The sequence below is a fragment of the Varroa jacobsoni genome, unplaced genomic scaffold (genome assembly GCF_002532875.2).
Source record: "Varroa jacobsoni isolate VJ856 unplaced genomic scaffold, vjacob_1.0 scaffold_319, whole genome shotgun sequence".
Lineage (NCBI taxonomy): Eukaryota > Metazoa > Arthropoda > Arachnida > Mesostigmata > Varroidae > Varroa > Varroa jacobsoni.
In genome coordinates this window covers 67,772-89,098 of record NW_019213221.1, presented here as the reverse complement: position 1 = coordinate 89,098, position 21,327 = coordinate 67,772, and the positions used below count along the sequence as shown (strand labels likewise).

Here is a 21,327-nt window from a genome sequence, read left to right as displayed (position 1 = left end):
TCCTATTTATGTAAGAGGAATCATAATTGCATGTGCTGCTTTTTTTTTTTTTTTTTACTGTCTTTATTGCATCACATGTAGAATGTCGTATTTTTTTAGATGTATTCTTTCACGACTCATTTTCAATCAAAATAAGTAACTGTGTGTACCCGCATCTTGAAGTTTTAAGGATATATTATATATATATATTTTTTTTTTATATTGGACTGATTTTCTCTTATCTAAAGGCATAAAATGATCTAAGTGTGCGTTATATATACCTAGATTAATGAACGTCTGCTGCATCTTCGACAGCAGAAGGCTGGTGGAGTTATGATGAGCTTGGTAGATGTCATGAAATACTTCGTTTGTGTAGCTCTAGTCAAGTATGCTAATATAACGGATATAAAGGTCGGCCTCACTGACAAATTGGTAATAAGATAAAGATAGAACGCTGTTGAAATCTCGCAAGCCTTAGTCTGGTTATGGTCGGTGCACCGAACCAATGCCGGGCAGAGGTACCGGCCAAAATAAATAGAGTGTAACAAAAATTTATATACGATGATTCTGAAAAAACGGGTAAGTGGTTCTGAATATGAATAGCTCAAATACAATTTAACTTTCCAGTCTCTCGGAACATAATTACCATACGATACTCCCCATAAATGCTTACTTTGTCCACCGCTGGCGGCCAAATTCTTTAATTTATGACATCTGTCGTTTGGAAGCTAAATTTGGGTGCAGGAACTACATATGCTACCCCACTCACCGCAACGATTACCGATGGAATTTAACACTGATCACATCACATCACACAGTCGGTACTGGACCACGTTTTCATCATAATCATATGTTACTTTATCCATTTTCGCTCATCTCGATTGGCGCCACTTTTAATCTGTTCAAGTCCCGTTCGTGTTTGACGAAAACTAACGATCGTTTAACAATTCATATATCAACTTTGGACACATAGCAAAATGGCACGCTTTTGCTCAAATTTTAAAGACCTAGAACAAAGAGGTATAATCAAAGTAGCAGTAAACCCGGCGGTCGAGATGGCAGCTGGAGTCGCAGCTGTTGATGCTGCTCGAAAACGAACAAGAATCGCGCGACAAGACGCCACCTTCAGCCGGACATCAGTTCATCGATATTGGTGATAGTGCCGCTGCCGCTGTTCATTGTCGTTAAGAAAAGTCGTTCTATGTTCAGTCGGCCAAAGAAATCATTGCGCTATTTGTTGCTGCCTTATATAATGTATGTACTAGCACCACAGTAAATAGAGACCCAATCAGTAAAAGGTTAGTGAGTCCGCTAGCCTATCACTTAGTCAGTCAGTATCTCAGTTTCCCGCCTGCATCAACCTATGAGCCCGCACCTCTGTTGCCACAGGAATCGTTCCTGTCGGGCGAGAGTGAGGCACTCGCTGAGCGTGGAGAGTGCTACTTGCGCGCAGTCTGGCTGCCGATATAGGCGTATCGGCAAAACACAGAATAGGCCGACAAATAACGGTAACGGTGACCAGGCGCACAAGAGACATGCTTACAGGTCATACGAGAGTTCCTCTTTTGCTGTATTTAATGCTTCTGCTATTACTGTTGACACCATTGCCCTCGACAATGCACTGCATAAGCTGCCCAGTAATGCTAAATATACGCAAAGAACAATATCTAGTACAGTTTCAGTGCTACGGACACATCCAAAAGTACCACATTTGGCTAAACATTTTCGATTTCGAAGATGAATGGTTCAAGCTACAGTCTGTACGGTCGCAAATGAAGCGGCATTGGCTCTCCAATACCAGGTCATCAATGAGCTGTAGCCCGTGTGCGTCAATGGCTGTTTTCTAGAAATTTTAAACGTTGTTGAAAATCCACTTCAAGCCTTCCTAGCGCAAGCTTGCCACCGGCCTTCAAGCAAACGTTATCGCTGAAAAGTCAACGCTCGTTTAATAGGGCAAATGCCAAATCGTATTGAGAATATGCATGTAATTATTTTCAGCAGATTATAATATACTGTCTTGTGCACTGAAAAGTACTAAAAGGAATATATAAAATAGTGCTAAGGCGACACAGAGGCGTAAGCAATAGTCTAGAATTTTTATACAATAGGTTTCTAAAAAATAGTGTATATGATATAAGTTTTACCGACACGCGAAGCTTTTCTAGAATGTAGGCTGCAGTATGTAGAAATAAAGCAATCGCCTCAAGAAAATCTATTCTCATAAATCAGTTTTCGGTTTTTATTGGAAAAATTATTCGAATTAGGCTAAAACGCGTGTTGTTATTTGCTTCACATTATGGCTACTCGTTGTTAATCGGTGCCCTATAGAAATTTCCCTATTATAAATATCACCATAGTGATGAGTCACTCGGTAACGCGCTTGGCGGTGACGCATTATCGGCACGAAGATTAATATAGATAGAAGAGCCAAATAAAAACAAATTCTTAAGTGCCATTTAGCTTCTCGAAGTTAGTTGATATTCACAGTACCACAAAACACCACTTAAGGCTCGTTCAGGCTCCACTCCATTTCACTCTTCCTCTTCCTTTGCGTCGAAGAGGCATTGGTAATAAGTCGCCGCCTTGGGGACTTGAAAGCAGTACACTTGAACGAGCTGAAATGTCGGTTGGGCCTTGTTTGGTTCACAACTCTTGTTTCTATGGGTACTCACAATAGAGTGCTGCCAAAAATAGCTATAGCACATTTAAGACGGTATCTATAGGGCATTGTATGGCAAGGAAGTGACAGATCCATGGCAAACCGAAATCTAAAATGGACTTATTCGACACGGAGGCTATGGCAACAACAGTCCTAGCAGAGATATAAAACGACTATAGACGCGTGATCTGAAGCGAACAGTTTGCTGCTATCAATGCTGCTGTTTAAAGTGACTATGCCGTCGTAGATTCTGTCAATGAGGCAGCTACGCCGTAGTGCGCAACGTATTCCACTAACTAAGGAATCTACGTAGCGTTTTTGTGCATGGATCCTAGGCTGGACCTGAACTAAGGAGTTTCATATTATTGGTATTATAATCACACCTTAATTGAATTAAAATTGTAAAAATCACCAAATAAACGTATTTTCAGTAAGCGTATCAAATCTGAACGCGTATGGTTGTCCATTTGAAACGACGAATGCAATAAACCAGTGGTTCAGCTAGTTAACATCCTTAGATAATGAAAATTTTTTAAATTTTAAGTTTAAGAACCCTATAAATCGTCCAAGTTGGTTAGCAGTTTAAGGTGAACATCATAAAAAAACTACCTAGGTTCCAAAACCCGACTCCTAAACTCAAAAGCGACCAATCAGGTCCCCCTTATGAAAAACAGTATTTCCAGTCTTCCAGTATTTCCAGGAAATTTACGTCTTAGCTAAAAGAAACTAAGGCAAAAAATAATCTACGGTTAAATCAAACATATTTTACATTTTTCTTTAGGATCTTTGAAAATAAACGTCTAAGATTTAAGGTAAACAAGTAAAAGAACCTCTCCGAGTTTATTTTTATTGTGGTGATTAAGCTTAATCGTGTTCTCAAAAAGTTCCATTGGCTGCATTCCACGTCCCTTCTGGGGTAAATAGTAATGAAAAAAACATTTTCAAGAAAAATTCTCAACTCAGTAATTTTTTTAGCAAATACGAGGCTCATTTAATGGATCTAAGCAGTGAACATCACAACCCCTCGTGAACAGGTATATTCTGAGAGGTACAGCACATATCGTATGTACATTTCTTCCAACTCAGGATCGATTCGGCGCCACTTTTTAAATACTAAAAACATACACAGGGACTAGAAACTACGTGATATCATATACGATGCGATAGCAAAAGCCTGAACTTGGTCTTAAAGTGATGGCCGTTCAGATAGAAGCTTAGACGGATATTTATTTGAATATATTTTTTTAGTTACGATGATGTGTACGTCACAGATTTGCTGTATCGAAAATATTTTTCTCTGTAGAGGGTAGAATATTTCGCAAATCGTATCCAAGTTCACAAGATGCAAGTTTGGATCGCCTTGCGCTTGGGAAGACAAGGGCATTTCAGTGGCATCTGTGTAAGCATGGTAAAGTTCCACTAGTTCATTTGGATTCGCATAGTTAATGTTCGTTGTTTTATGAGAGGACATTCTATTCGACGGCCCAAGCCTGAAAGACCCACTAGGCTACCTTATGAACTTTTTTCATGAAAGAGACTTTGAAGGAGGCTCGCATGAATTATTTTAGGCAAGTCCACGTGTCTTTAAAATTTAAGAGTGCTGTAAAGATGTTAAAAAAGTTTTGCAAGTAGGAAGAATTACCCTTGTACCAGTGATAATTTATACGTAACATAATTTGTAGAATGTAGGAGTAATCTTACGTAGGTTTGAATAATTGTGGGCTCGTTAGTACTAATATATACACACATGTTTTTAAGATTCATATCGTCCATTCAAGGTGCAAAAAACAAGGCTTTGCTTTTTGTTTAAAAATTTATGAGTTGTCTGTTCTGTGTTGGTAAGTAGTTAAATAATTCTTCCGATTTAAGTTGTCCCTTTTGCAACTGTCCCGCCTTATGTCACCAGTTCTCAAAGCTGATCGTCGGGACAGATTTCAGAAATTTTTTTCTCAATCCTTCAGACGATCGAGTTTTTGTTTAGCCCGAATTTGGTGTTCGAGAAACTTGTTATGTCGCACTTCTTTTTGCGCTAGATAGCCTCGAATAGTCCTCTTAAAACTGCATGATAGTGCTCCTTGGAGACCATGGAGCCCGACGGCGTGAACTCATGAAGAGTCAAAAGAAAACCGCGAGGAATACTTCGGTTTAAAATCTAGACTGATCAACCTTCTTCGATCGGGGCTTGCTTGTAGGGTCCCTTTGAAAAAAATCGCAAATGCTCAAGGCAGACTTGAAAAAAATTCCATCTTTGTGTAGCAGAGGCCCTGCTTTTCTGCTTAAATAGACGTGAATTACCAGAAATTATTTAATAGGGCGAACATTTCGATGAGTGACGAGACATTAACACTACAACTGCGATTTATTCGCTCTACACGTAGTCCTAATACAGCAATAACAGTAGAAATGCCCAGGGCTGAATATATTATCGGGTGTTACAACACGGTCCTGAGCTGTCCTTTGCTGCTTTTTCCTTGGTAGTGCCAACCCTTTAGAATTAGGATGATGCTTTCTGGAAGCATGCGATCATCTCCAACATTCTGGCGCCGTCCTTCAGACACTGCAATACCTGTGTTGTTTACTCCTTTATCCTGCCTTGCTCAGATCACATTCATCGATGCTCGCCCGTACACCCTATACTCTAATTCGGATCGGGTCCACAATCGAAGATTCTCTCAGATACGAGCGGACGCCAGCACTCGAACGTTAGCCACCTCCACATCCACTCACCATTCTCCTGACCCGTGCATACACGGGTAAGACTATACGGAGGCGTTTCAGTATCCGCCGTATAGTTTCATAAATGTCTGCATGTCCATCTATGTTCCCTAGGTGATGGGGGATGACCAAGATGGTAACCCAACTGATGACCGCGTCCTCCGGAACAACTGCTCCTACGTCTAACACAGATCTTGTTCATATGAGGGTTATACCATTACACCTTCGACCACCTCAAAATCCTTCTGAATTCATAATGGGCAGTAACAGGAACTTCGCAATCGAATTGGTTCCTTTGTTCCATGCCAAGCTAATGCGTGAATTTTTCTGCGCTATGATGCTTAGCTCGGAAACGACTACGCACACCATAAAAGACATCAAAATCTGAACTACTGCACACATTTTGAATTCTACTATACATCGCTGTATTTGGTAGTATCATGTGGGCTTCGCAAGAGTCGTCAAGTCAGGCGGTGGCCTGTAGTTCCTTAATAGTAAAAACCAGTTCTTTTGAGTAGATATAACGGCTTACATTACCTTCTCCTATCCGGACAAAAATATTCTCCTACGTTGAATGGTCATTACCGTGGAAACCGTTCGAATGCACGCACCTTATCCACGTTTCCGTGCTAAACATAGCGGATTCGAATCAGGACTAAACTAGGCCTCCATAAGCAAGCACTTATGCACAGAGCGGCAGACATCAGCTGCGGTCTCTAAGGATTTAACCCAGTAATCCCAGGTCTTGAGTGCTTAAGAACTGGTAGCTTGGTGACAACGTGACTTTCTACTGTCCTTCACAGACTATAGCCATGCAACTTCGCCGACCACGTCGTCCATCCTCGATTTCGCTAGTCTCTCAGCGACTCCGCTTCGATGATTTACTGTTCCCTCGCTGCCCCCAGTGCTTATTACGACGTAACACGCAATCCGTTTGTTCTACGTAGGACTCAATATATTATTGGTATGCACTACGATAATGTGTATGTGTATATTTTTTATTAGGTCCTGATTAATACCTTAGCGAAGCTGGCTTTGACAGTAATAAAGTAACAAGCCTAAACCGAATTAAAGTTTTCATAAATAAATATTTTCATAAAAATGACTGTGTAGAGTGCAGAAAATTATATGGTCGACCCCACATGGAAATTCTCATTACAACGTAGGAAGGTATACTTTAGGCATTTATAAGAGCCGAATGCCACTCGATAGTACCCTGCTTGGTAAAAGAAACAGAAATGTTCCACTTCCATAATTTGTATTTTTAGAAGATTATTGGTGCGGTAATTAGAATCAATGTTAAACGTCCACATATACAAATTTCCTTCACTTGGTGATTAATTAAGGAAATAGTTCGATGCCAATATAAATGTCATTAACTAGCATACAAAGAAGTCTTTCGCCCGCATCCAGCTGTCATCTCGTATTAGAACAGTCGAGTTAAAAAACGCCGACGATAAAATATAGTAGTTGTACTACTAGTAGCGACTTTCGCTAAATAGGTGACGGAAACCAGCTCGTCTATACTTACAATCCTACTATAAACATACAGACGTAAACATATGCATGCGTCTATGCCCACGGGCTCTACATGACAAAATCTAGTCTCGTAGGTAACAGAACTTTGTTCAACCGGATGTTGTCTACTCATTCCATTTATGTGATCTTGGTTTAGTCAGATGAAAAGGCTTGAAAAAAAGTATATATATATATGTATGAAGTGAAGTACTGAAAAATAGGTGCAACTGTCGATAAAAACAAGACCGTGAACTTACTCAAGGACAATCTATTTTGTAGGTTTACGTTTGTTAGTTACGGTCGTCGAATGCAACCTCTGCCTTTATAAAAATTCTATGTAAAAGTCACTGTACGAGCGCATCTGATGAACCCGCGTCTCAGCACATTCCTTATGAGGCTGTGAACAAAAACAGATAATAGTGCTATCACCGTATTCAGAGATAGGGAAAGACTCAATAATCAATGAAGATATAACGTCCCACTCTAAATTTATGCACTGCAATCTTCTCACACAAGAAAGGCTAATATTAATTAAATATTAAATATGGCATCAAACATTCTATATTAAATAAAACGCTGATTGTCGACGTTCAGCGTGAAATGTTGATACTCGGGGTGGCATAGCATATTTCACACGTTTTAAATTGCCGAACGGGAAAAAATGACATCAGAGTGTATATGTTACTGCTATATGTTAGTGCTGATGTCTTACAAATCTAGCATAGCTATAATGTCCGAACACTTTGAAAAAACTTTGAAAGCTTAAAAGTCTTTCCTACCAATCTATAAAAATTTTATGTAAAAAACAGTATTCCAATTTTTTTTATGCAGCAGATCCCAAAAGGAACTGCAGTTCTTCTTCTGTTCTTGTTCTGAACTTCTTACAGTTCTCTGCGCTTCAATACAATAACAACGATTGCCGAACTCTGCTATGAAGTATTCAAATTGTTTGTGAATAGAAAATATCATGACTACAAGTCCATATAATAGACGTAGTATCCGGATCAATTCGTAAATTTCAAAGAGGGCAAGGTGGAATTCGATATAAATTTATGATGTATTGTTGGAAGAACAGGTACGTTTTGGAGCAGTAACGCTTTATATGCAAATATCTAGCAGTGTTAGTATACCTAATTACTAATTCATTTTTGGTCAGATATCTCTTTGTTTAATGTTTGTTTAATGATAAGTTTGTATAAGAAAATGTATTTACATATTGACATAAGTCCACTATGAACAACATTTTTAAATCATTTAAAGGGAAATACATTGCTTTGTTCGTCGATATGTTAAATGAGGTGCTAAAGGGATTGGGCTAATTAGTGTGATACGACGACACTCCAGGAAACCGTGGGGGCTTTAAAGCCGCCAGGGACTAGAGCTTAGTCGAACAATGCAGTCTGGCAGAATGGGACAACTCCATGTGGAGTTATGTCTCTCATCACCAGCCAACAGTCTATGAGCCTTTTTGTTCTAAACCTAATTGATGATAACTAAGATCATCAGATGTTAGTGAATGTTTGTGGTTCGAATCCCCTTGATTCCAGCTTTTTCTTTTCAGCATTTTATTTGTATGCACGTAATATAAAGTTTTGATAACTGAGCTATTTCTACTAACTTGGCTAAAATCTTCTCCAAAGATACGAATTACTTCTCTTCAACAAAAGCCTCTTGTTAGATTTTTTTTTACAGCTGATTGCTTTCCTCCAGTCTGGGTTTTTAACACGTCCAATATATTCATTAACAGTTTCCACGTAACAACCAAACTGCAGCTATACTCCATACTCATGAAACACACTGGGTGTATAACTATTAATGGGCGCACAAAGCAATGTATCACATATATATAGGCATAAACCGCGTATTCAATTATTCAAGTGTATGTATATTGTTATTTTGCATATCGCTGATTAGCTGAATACTTGCAGTTGTACACCTTTCTCATATACGTTAGTAAAGAATTTTTATCCAACTACTGTTATAAGTTTGTAGAAATCTAATTTGCTAGAAAAATAATCTAAGAGAAACTTGATCAGGCGATTCAGTTGGCGCGCCCTATGTTGTTGCTACGAGGGAGTTTGGTGGAAAGGGCAAGCAGGACGATATCGTAGTGCCGTCGTCTGCTGAGTATTTGTTGATGACTAAGAAGTACAGAAACAACACGACGAGCTTCCCATAGTGAGTTTCGCCTCGCTGTTCTCTTTTTTTTTCCGCTGCTGTATCTCGGTTGCTACACAGCCCGATAAAAATGCCTTCTATCAAGTGGCGTTGGTTGCCATGGTGACCGCAAGATTTAGCATGGCCTTATTCTCGCTTGTGCAGTTGAACAAGTATAGCAAAATTGTTATTTACTAGTAGCTTCTAAAATCCACTTATTAGTTTTCTTATTTTTTTTCTTCTATGGAGACCTTTTTAACACTCCATTATTGTTTTTTTTTGGTTTGCCAGAGGACGATTGCGCACTGCCGAAAATGTGAATTGAGTTAGAGAACGTAAAATGTAGCAAGAAAAGTATAGAGTCAACATAGCAGGATGCACTAAACCTAGTTCCCCTGTTTACTTAGCCGCTTTTTTGCAATTGAAGTTAGCGAAAATATGTTTAAATAAACGAACAGTATCTGACGTTGCGTTATTTTATTTAACTTCAGGGGATACATTTTTTGAAGATTTTGTGTAACCAAATCAATATTCACACACGGTAACACGAACATTTCATAGGCGTTGCGGCAACAGTTTAACCAAATAAAGTTGCAGTTTAGCTTTATGTAAAAATATAAAATGAATATACGAAAAAAATCGAGCTTTTGGACGTACAAAGCAATCGAACCAATCTTTTAAGGTTGTCTTTGTACAAAGATTTCGTAGCGGTTTTCATTTGAAAGAAAAGTATTTGAATGGTAGCCCTAACATATGTTAATTTAGGCTTGTCAAAGCCAAAGAACCTTTCTTTCGTAAAATATAAAAAAGTTTTAACCACGGTCGAAGCGTCGCGATTTTGGACTCGGCCACGTTACCGTATTAGGAAATTATTTGCGTATGTTGAAAAATTAGGGAAGCTTATCCGGCAGTTTGAAACACTTTACTCTAATTAAATATTGTACATTGAGATGAAGAGGTGTCCATTCTGCGGGAGCGGACACCCTTGTAATCTCTGGGTTTGTGTACGAAGCCGACAAATTCGCACGGCTTAGAAAAACCCAATGCAAATTGCAAAGGCTTCGGAATACTCAACCACCCTACTCCTCGGGAAAGCACCCTTTAGAGAGTAATATTAGAACGTGAATGAATAATTAAGATATAAGTTGTTTTTCAATATATGTATAAATTTCTGTTTATAGTTATGTTTCTTTTATATTTGTTCTTTGCGTATATTGGTAATACAAGTTAATTGTTCGTATGCGCAAATAATTTTGCAGGTGCATCCATTTTCAAAAAATGAAACGGTGAAGGCTTGAACCTGCAACAAACCTAAAATATCGCACCTGTGTGACTAGTACTCCCTCCAACGTTGTCTTGGAATTCTAATTCACTAAAATCCAATATTTGTAGCAGTGAATGTAAGCGTAGGACTTTGCGAATAGACCTGCGCTGTGGGCACTACTGTCATTTTTTCGAGTAACTTGAACAGGAATGGACAGGTGTAATCCAAAACTGCATTTAAACTCGAAGCGAATTCGACCCCGCTACGTTATCTGCTGTGGCTTACACACGTACTATGCAGAATACAATACGATAACATCTGCTTAAAATTCAATGCACCTAGATAGACTTTTGACTGTACTAAAATGCAAATCGACAGTAAGCCTAAAGCTGCCCCGTAGTTCTGGTTTCTGTAGAAGCTATGATCATGGGAAAGAATAACATCGAAGAACTGCAGCACTGAACAGACTGGTGTTCTTCCTAACCACGCCTACGTCAACAAGTACTACACTAAGCGAATTGCAAAAATTTCAGTAGTAGAGGACCTAGATTGTTTGGTTGCACTGTGGGGCCGTATCCGATTGACAAATGCGTCCCTAGTAATCAACCTCACAGTTTACCGAGTACCAAGAATCTCCCGCCCTGTGTAGAAGGAAGATCTGTCACACTGGGTGTAGCTATTGCTTGCGCCAACGAAGCGCGATGAATTCTTTCGTTTTAGGTTTTAGATAAAGGTATGCAGGGCAGCGTACTCCATCTTATATTTCATGTTTTATTCAAAAAAGATTATGTATTGGTTGGAGCATGTAGTCATCCATGAAGCATTGTATAGGAAAATTTAAATTTACTACGCATTGTTGGATTTGGTGTTTTATAGTAGTTAGTTCGAAATGGCATAGTTTGTTTTAAAACAGACATTCTATTTTTTAATTTTCTTAAAAATAAAAATATTCAAAATAAACTTGACAAAAAATATAAAAATCTGGATGGATTCGAACTGTAGTTACCAACAAATCCGAACGAAGATAACCATGAATTGTATCTCAAACTGAGGCAGTCACCCTTGTTGTAAAATTGCTGCTTAGGTTCCAATCGCTTTGTCGAAGCATGCACAACGGCACAGGCCACGCGGCTAATGCCAAGAGATTTGCTTCTTTCATGTTCGAGGCTTTTACCACCGATACGTCTATAGACGCAACGCTGATATCCGGCCTCAATCTTATCACGCTACATCTATGTGCAACTTTCTAACGATAAACGCGGTTTATGCAAATTGCATAAACAATTTTGTACATTGTTTGGATTCTCTTTCATAGATAAATTGTCGGCTGTTTGTTGTACAATGTATCTGATAGGTAAGTGCACTAAAACATGTTGCTTCAAAATACCCTGGTAAATAAAGGTGAAAAAAAGCAAAATATTCTGTATCTCCAGCTGAGAAACACAGATGAGAAATTGTTAAAGAAAAAAACCTCGTTTCAGACACTGCGAAAATTGAATGTGGCGATTAAAACTGCTTAAAAGACTAATGTCGTTTGTAGAGAGATATTATTGAATTGCATTTGGCCAACTGCTAGTTCTTTCATGCACTGCATAATATACAGCATTGGGTTTTTATTGTACCACAGATATGATTGTACATCGCGGGATCTCGGCGCTCAAAGGTTTCAATCCTTACAGAATAACCAAATAAAAAGAGAAAGCAGAAGACACGGCCGCAATAAAATAATATTAAGTAAGAATGAAAATAACAAAAATAATATCGATACTGACTACTGGCGGATTTGAACCTAAAGATTTTAAGATTTGTGTCACTAATTTAAAAAATTTACTCGTCCTTTATTTTGCGGATATTAGTGTAGCGAATATTTACCACCCAGAGGCATCAAACACACTAGGCTGAATTACTCGTATTTATTGTATGAGGCTAACTGGGGTCAGCAGTGCCTAGAAAGCTCCTACTAACTCTAGAGACCTCGGTTAATACACACCGTCTTTGCATCGCGGCCACGCTGTTCTTCGCGTTAGGTACCGCCTCCGCTTGATGTTGTCCTCGGGTTTATTCAAATATTGCATATTCAAATTTAAATATTGTTAGTGGGTTATTTTTAGTCATGCATAAACATGCATAGATCGATCTATAATTTTAACAACTATAAATAAATAAATAAAATTTTTAGTTGGTCTTGCTGTAGTGCTACTGAGAGATGAATACTCTGGCAAACTCCTCAAGGAGTCACGACGTTCTTCGCAAACGTTTCGGTTGTTACTCACAGCACTTACTAACCGCAACATATTTTTGCTTGAATTATTCGGCTCCACTCGTTTAACTAAAGAGGATATGTAGAAAATTATGATAAAAAAAATTCAACAGGAGTGATCCAATTTCGACTAGGACTTGAACCTATGGCTTCCTGGGGGTGAGTTTGTCGCGTTCACTAACTAACACATGTTCCTGAATCAGATATCCTTGGAACACAAAAATGTCAAGCTCCTCGTGAGGAACGATTTCTAAGTGAATATGCGTTCCCGCATAGCAGCCCGGTTATTCATTTTATTGCGGGGTGTGATGACCCACACTGCACGTTAAAACAGCCTGAGTTAAGATCCCCGCGTACCGACTGCGCTACCGACACTGTAACCCTTCCCTGTACGTTGTTAACTCTAGTCCGTACACTCATGGGTGACTCAGCAAGTTCTATATAATTTAGTTTTCGAGCATAGGTACACAGTATGTTCAACTTGACTAAATACCTCAAGTTTTAAACATAAGTAAAACAGCCATTAGGCCTCACGTCAGAAAAAAGCGGGTAAATTCTTAGGATGGATCTGGACTCTCGAGAGGTGTATATAAACATTTACGATTATTGCTGCTGCTAGCTTTGAAGGACAGGTTAATCAATCTGCCAAAATTATTTTGAAAAAGTACTATCACCATGATCTGCCCAAGACAATTGTCCTTATACTTTATACAATACCCAAAATTACTATCAGAGTTATGTGACCTATGCGTGATAGAATTGATAGAAGAGATTATCTCTACGCTTTTTTTAACGCTACGATTAGATGTTTTATCTTAGTTTAAATTAGCTAATGTTTGTAACTTTTTTCGAAACAATAACACACCCGAAACACGTGTGCAAAATACTGGGATAAGCCCATTATCATTCTGTGGTCCTTTCTTTTGCGGTCCTCATTTTGCTGTTATTTGAGGCGTGCGGCTCGATAGCAACTGTTTTTTTATTATAGTAAAGGTTGCTTAGAAAGGGAAAACACGTGGGCACTCCTACGCTTTCGGGCGAATCAGAGGTCGTACGTATTAACCAATCAGTTTTTCCTGTTCTCATGTTTACGCTTAATTCCAAAGTTAAAATTACAACATCTTTTAAAATTTATCATATTATCCGGTTGGCACATTAAGTATGTATATCGAATGCACCCTTTTTTCTACTGCCACGTACTAGCATTCAAATCAAAATGTACGATTCCTTTATTGGTCATTTCCGTTACAAGTGTCAACCACAAAAAGTCCAGATATGTCAAAATTGTTAGTATCTAACTTGAAGATGTGCTGATTGCTTGCATTGGCATCGTTGTTACGTGTTTTTACTGAACGGTAAACATTCATTACTATCTCATAAAGTTACCAGAACGAATATATGCGTATGTATTTTTGTCTTACGTCCGGTATTTAAGCTGTTAGAAGTCGCCTGAGAAGTAAAGACATAGGTTTAATTTGTGTGCATACATTTCGAAGTTAGATTAAACCAGTGACCCAAGGAAAAATAAAAAGAATTCTGTGTCCTTTATTTTTTTTATATAATTTTTTTTTTATATAATACAGACGTTCTATTACTTATTTATTTGTAATTCAATTTAACGAATACTATTTAGAATCTTCAAAAGAGGCATCTAGCAAATTAGCTTTTAATAATAAGTTACGGACTTGCCTATGAATAATCCATTCTTAAACACATTCCTGTATGTGGTTTCGCTTTAATGACATTAAAACCATATTCAATAGTGTTAGTTGATATTAGAAAGCGATTTTTCCGATATATAAGGTGTACTTACGTAGAATGAATATGTGTAATAACCCTTAACAGTATTATTTTATAAATAATGCGTTTCTCAAAGGTCGAAACAAAAAAGTACTTCCATGCTCGCAAAAAACGTCATGAGTGACATTCTCACCTGATAACTCGTATGTAATGCCAAAAAGGAGCGATATGTTAGAGATAGTGCTGAAGTTTTGAAAATGGTGAGGTTTAGAAACTTCGTTGATCTATAAGCAATACACGAACTTATAGCAACTGACATTCAGAATTAAAAAAAACCATTTACGACAAATCAACGAAGCGTTAATCTCTTAAACCTATAGATTATTATAGGTTAAAAACCTATAGATTAATCTAAACTTAAAGAAGACACGTCTATATTAAGGATTGTTTATAGACACTGCATTATTATCATTTGGAAAGTTTAAGATACGTTGCTGCGCGCTTTGATCAAGAGTCCAAGGTCTGACTTGACACACGAGAACTTATTTTGATTTGGAATCGATGAGGGATGAGTTTAACTTTTATCTACATATATATAAATCCAACTTATACGCAATTGATTGTATTTACAGTATGGCTCTTATTAAGAAACAATTTAAAAAGCAGAGAGCAAGAAGTGTAATATCGTTAGCTCAACCGTGAAAAGCCGCGATTTTCTATCCTTGGTATTCGTGCCCGCTCTGCATTCCTCTCTTTGTTTCCCTTTTGCCGAAGGATTGAGGAGGTCAAGGTGATCGGCCTAGAATGAGGACGGCCAAGATTGAAACAAGCTCGGAGAAACCCTGCTACAGGGGACATGATCATTGGTGTTTAAAAAATCTACTATAGTATTCACTTCATAGTGCACGGAGCCTCGCTATCATCATCGTGCGGTTTAGCCAAACTCATAGATAAAAAAGAAGGAAAAATCGATCGCAGAGCAGTAGTAGAAACTTGTGTAAGCTAGTCATCGCAACTAATGCATATGTACTCGTACACATGCACACACACACATACACACACGCGCAAACAGAGAAATGCAGTAAAAGGAGGGCCTAAACAAACGAAACAGAGACGATGCATGATAGCTATCGAAAAGGGCACTCACTACCCAATAGCATGAGTAATTCCGATGCAGTGCCAGCGTACTGTGAAGCACGCGTGAAATCATCACCTTTGGTTGAACTAAAAATACAACCACCAGCTGTCGCTCTTTTTGTGTTTGCTTCACCAGCCATTGCTCACTCGGCGTACTTTGATATCACGGGACTTCGTTAACGATTGACGCCAGTGCCTTTCAATTGATTTAGATAATACCAAATACAATAACAATAATAAAGGGAAACCAAGTTTGCTTTTTTTGGTGTTGCCGCACGGTGTAAACCTACTAGTCACGTAAGCAATCACGTGTTCCTCACTCATTATACTACGGTAGAATTATAATATTGGTGAAAATAATTTATAACTTTTCCAGTGAGCCATCAACATAATTTTTGCATTCTATCTAAAAGGATTACGTTAGCCGAAAAAGCATTAATATATCATTCTGCGAGAGCTTCACGCAGGTCTCAGTGAACCTCAAAAAATATGGTATGCGACATACTAGGTATATGAACTCAGTACCTAGTATTTTTTTTGTAAGCAAAACCTTCGCTCATCTTAAGCACCAATTTTCACGATATTGTGGTTTAATGGGGAAGCTTCTTCTAGTCCATCGTAATAGATTACAATAGACTACATGAAGCGTTTCGATTATGCAAAGTTTTACAGGGGGATTCAGCAAAACTGAATTTAGTTGAACAAGGCTTCCGAAAGAAGCTAACCCTCTTTTACTGAGAGAACCCGATGACATCATCATCTAATGAACGGCTATTTAGTTAATGAATTCGTTACACCCAGTATCCATTGTTATTGCATATTATTTATCTGGTGTTGAAGTACAGTCTCATGTCTACTGCAATACGCTTTAGTTAGAGTGAAGCATTCCATTTCATATAACGCATATTTTATCCCAGCCCCAACTCAACGTATTGATATACACAGTATATTCCAAAAATAACAGATGAATAAGTACGATAGCGCGTATTTATATACCGAATTGGTAATAGCTGTAGATGCATGTTATTCGAAAATATGGATCTTATTGTATAACACTACTCCGTCTTTCAATGACATATCGTTTCTTCTTGCCACAAAAAATCGATAAAAGGGTAAGGGAAATATACATTAATTTGCACCAACAAATCTTTTCTTCTGATCGAATTTCTAATTAATTGAAAAAAAGTAAGAAAGCAACAAGGTACGTGTCGTACTGCTATAGGAGCGCTGCGCCAAGACAGGGGCCTTGCCAAGCTCGCTGCCTGTAGGAACCGAGATATAAGCCCAGGAAAAGCACGCAGCGGTTCCACAGCTCCGGCAAAGTTAGCAGCTAGCCATGACTCCTTAGAGAAGCTAACTTTGAGAAAGGGGAACGAGCCAAAGAAGCTCCCCCTTTCGCCCACTCTTCCTCCTCTCCCCTTTCCCCATTTGCTCTTCAATGGGTCGCCTCAAAAAGGGCGAGATTATTTCCTAACGACCTCGTGTCCCCATTTTCATTGTTAGCGTCACATGCCACAATGCTCCCTGCTTTGAATGACGTCACAGGGTAAATATTTTGGATAGGGTCTCCATCATTTAGGTGTGTCGTAGTTGAACACTCCCTGTTAGACATTTGCTATTTAACTTGCTCAAGCAAGCGAAGGTCTCAGAGATTCAAAATCTTCTACATAAACGAACCTGGCATGTTGTACCATTCCCCGTTTGGAGATTTTATAGGCTCCGAAGTTTTCTTTGTTAAATATTAGCTTAGTGACGATTATTCAGTACGTCCGCGCAGGTGTGCATACTTAAGAATTCAGGTTGTCCTCTTGGGGCTGTAGTAAGATCTTATTATTATTATTATTAGGTAGATGAGTTAGGTTGGGTATGTATTAGTTCACTAACCATATCCCTTAAGACCTACTTTCCGGTCGGACGGGACAAAACCGTCGCTGATATTAATACTACTAGTATGAGTAATACAGCATCCTATGGTGTCTCATAACAATAATATAATATAACAGATGTAATAGAAATACATCAAGGCATCCGTATCCAAGCGATTGAAGGAAAAATAGTCTTTTGTCCTTTTATAGTAAAGAATGTCTTGATAAAATGTTCAACAGTAATCTAGACTCTACCTATACCCCATAAAGGAACGGTATTGTTTTTAGCCATAAAAATGGAGAAGTTGTAATAATAGTACCAGGCCTACAACGTAAAGGAGCAATACATTATCGTATCATGTACATGTATGCGAACAATAGCAAGCTCTGTACACATGAGTAATACTGTTGCGGAATGCACTAAGGAGCCAAATGGCTTCGGAACTGGACTAGGAAAGCGGCTTGTGCTTAGCTATACTTAGCATAATATATATCTATTTAGTTAGGCGGTAACAATAAGGTGTGAATCGATTAAAGATAACAGAGCCTAACCTGAGTGCTGTTGAGTTGGTGTTGTCCTTCAAGAATAATGTCTTCAGAATATCCAAGGTACGAAGTTGAACGATCAGTTTACAATCTTCATATTGTCAAACCTTCAAAGTACCTCATACCACTATTAGATTCGACGATTATCCTTGTGTATTATTTGTGTATTGTGTAAAAATGGATTCGGTAGGCACAAACGAAAGGTTTTTGCGCCTTCAAATAAGCAGCAATTTAGTGGAACTAAACTTGAAGGCTAATTTAAAAGAAGCTTTTTGAAACGATTTTGTGCTGATACATCTAGACCAGCAATAATGGTACAGCTGTTTTGAGACTGAGAGCTTATCTTGCCCGAGAATCGCAGCTTATTGGGTGGCTAGTGTTGACCGTTGTACTGCGCCGTGTCGCAGACTCGTTCGAATCGGCCACTGCTCTCACTGGCACTGTCGTCGGCTGAGGGCCTCAGTTTGCGAGGCTGAGGTCTCTTCGCTGTGGCTTCAGCCTGGAGAGGGAGGGCCCACGGCGAGGGCCCCGAGGCTGATGCACTTCGAATAGGGTACAGCGGACCTTACAGTTGGCACAACTCTTGTAACGTTTTGAGATTGCATGCTATCATGCAATATCGCGTAGCTCGGCTTGTGAGGCTACGAGGGATTGACGCGTTTTCAATATAAGTTTGCAATGGCCTACCAAGCTGCTCTAGGAAAGTAGCGGATCCAACATAATTCTAACTTGGCGGTTAATTTCATCTGAATTAAGTAGTTGTGCTTTGTAGATTACATGAGAGAAGCGTGAGAGTCAGCGGCGAGCATAGACGTAATTGATATGAAACAATGGGGAGAGAGTATGAATAACCTGCTAAATGAGTCGAATCACAGCGTCTCAATAATAAGGGCCTTAACAACGCACATACCTGATCGAGTAACTCTCACATATCACACCAGCTTTTTGAAAGGAACCTGATCTCTGATATTGACACATCCAACCGGTTGTTATAGGAACGTCTCATAAGAAATAATGATTTCGAGTGAGAGTTATAAACTAGGTATTAAAGCGCATTTACAGCACTTTTAAACATCGGCGAGAACGATGCTAACCCCGGCAATATAAGCCTAGGCTTGTGGCAAATCAAAGACCCAAAAACAGGCGAAGAAAGCTTACATTTTTGTTTGCTTAGTGAGCCAAAAAAAAAAGTGATCTTTCCTATGAGTGTTGGTTGGTAAAGAAAGTTGAATTTTAAAGTACGTGTTATTTCTAACATTTTGACGTCGTTATTTTTTTTATCTGGGCAACCAAGAGTAAATAAGTGTATATATATTTTTTTTTTCTACAAATGTCTACAGCTAAGTGTACACTTCATTTAAATCAAACAGGCTTTAAGTAGGATGCCGGTCGAATAAGGAGCAGTATATTTAATTAGATGATATATATACTTTTATTTTTGTCTAGATGTTTATTTAGTCATTGTGTAGCATGTATTACCCAAGTGAGTGTTTCAGACAAACAAGCTGTGCAAGCTGAATGATTTTATAAGTATACCAGAAATAGGCGATTCAAATTATGTTTGTCATATATTTTTTGATATCGGCAATGAAAGCCATCGTAAAGCCCACTGTTCTTAATTTTTTTGTTTATGTATATTTATCTGTGTTGCGTGCAGGTACTAATGCATAAATTATAAGCAAGTGAAATTATCCATACTGTAGTATTAACGAGTACATGTTTTTATTCAACTTGACATACTATTTTATAAAAACAACTTCAACAGCGAGAATTTAAAGGCCACAATACTCAAAGCAGGAAACTGGAAATGGATTGTCGTTTGGTTTACCAAAACTTTAGCCATCATCAGACACATTCCCCCCCCCCCCCCCCCGAAATAAGAATAAAAATAATTTGATTCGGTGGCTTTTGCGAACTTACAACTATTTTGTTTCAGTCTAACAAGTTCTTTTTATTGCAAGTTACGTTTAGCATATACTGCTTCAACTATACGGTTTTGCTATGACTGGGATTATCCTACAACTATTCGTCGCATCCCGAAACGTCATTTGTATACAAGGAAGGACTACTAGTTTTTCAGTTTTGGTGTTTTGAGGCTGTCACATATTCTTTCGGTACTGAGGAGATCGATATTGTTTGTCCGTTACAAATACAAGCAAAAAACGCTACACCTTACCTTTGTCTCAAAAAAAGGCCCATTTCGATTTATTATGACGACGATAATGATGATGATGTCGCTGAATATAATCTCTTTCTCGATCGGAGAATCATTTAATCGGAGAGATTATCCAGGTCTAATCTTATTTCCGGTTTTTGCAACAAAGCCGCCGCAGGCCGCACAAAGCTTAAAATGTCCAATGGAGACCTTGATGTTGTACCTTTAGTGCTGTGACCCAATCAAGTTACAGACACAAATTTTACCCGGGTGTGATTAAAACGTGCTTAGGTGTGTATCGCTCTGGCGCGCTGAGAACCATTAATCAGTACCTCATATGCGAGTCTCATCTCCTTGATGCGGTGGATCTGTTTCTAAATTAGGCGTACTGACCAGCGTACTTATGTGACTATAAAGTGTTACATCTAATATGTCGTAATTAGAATAATCCTTTTGAACTTTCCTCCCGAATTCAACCTTTAAAAGGCACTCTCACATGGGATTTTGTGTATCTAATAAGTAAGAACTTCTAAAGAGGTGTTCTTTGAGAGTAGGTAGTATCTCTCTATGGTGTAGTTTAATTCTAATGCCTACTTCGGAAAGACTGTGTCGTACTGCTGTACTAAGTGTTTGTACTATTAGCTTAGCCTTCATGCTATCATTAAATGTTTATCCACTCGATTTTATTATTGGGTCTTCACATAAGTCCGTGTATTCAATATGGCTCACCTTTGAATAATACTTATCAATCATAGGAAAAGGACTGATTTGTACTAATCCGAACTGTTGCGCTCTAAAAAAGCTGGAAAACAAAAACGAACATTTTTACGAATTTTAATTTAACCGAATTTTCTTCGATTTCCGTAAAAGGAAAGTTCAAATATCATACCGCCCATAAAATATACTACGCGTATATAACACTAGGTGGTTCCTAAACGAGTGACAGTTACCAGAATGGTCAAACAATGGCGCCATTTTATGTCGAAATAGCATGTTAAGTTCGGCTAAACATTGATAGATAACCAAAAATGTATCCGTCCAAAGATAATTCAAATAATTAACAGCACACCTCAATAGTTTTTTTTTTTTTTTTTTTAAGAGAAACGTTGTGCATCTTAAAGCATATGTCTTTAGCCAGTAAAGCGTTCGTATATTGGCATTCAATATAATTACGTTCAGTCTGACCAGACGACTTAGGCAGATTTTAACTTTGTTTTCAAAATGATGCGCACTTCCAGTAATATATTCGGTTCTAACACTTCCAACAATAGACAATAGACCTTTACAGCGTATTGCCGCTTAAAAGTTTTTCCTGTGCGAAAAAATCCGTGT

General features: G+C 38.4%; 1 protein-coding gene and 1 long non-coding RNA gene across 10 annotated transcripts in view; one reads left to right on the top strand and one right to left on the bottom strand.

Annotated features, from left to right (window-relative positions):
- The window catches only part of LOC111259306 (uncharacterized), a 55,807-nt gene extending 37,431 nt beyond the window's left edge, over positions 1-18,376 (bottom strand). For 2 of the 9 annotated variants that reach the window (XR_015310531.1, XM_022831213.2), the window contains exon 1: positions 17,847-18,376. The gene's annotated coding sequence lies outside the window, so the exon portion shown is untranslated. Of the gene's footprint in view, positions 1-652; positions 3,088-17,846 lie in introns of those variants that run through there. The other 7 variants (XM_022831220.2, XM_022831217.2, XM_086967850.1 and 4 more) reach the window with 7 other exon arrangements.
- Positions 8,990-11,993, top strand: LOC111259307 (uncharacterized). Its single transcript, XR_002679568.2, has 2 exons — positions 8,990-9,049; positions 9,320-11,993. It is a non-coding gene; the product is annotated as an uncharacterized LOC111259307 (long non-coding RNA).
- Positions 18,377-21,327: the final 2,951 nt, after the last annotated feature.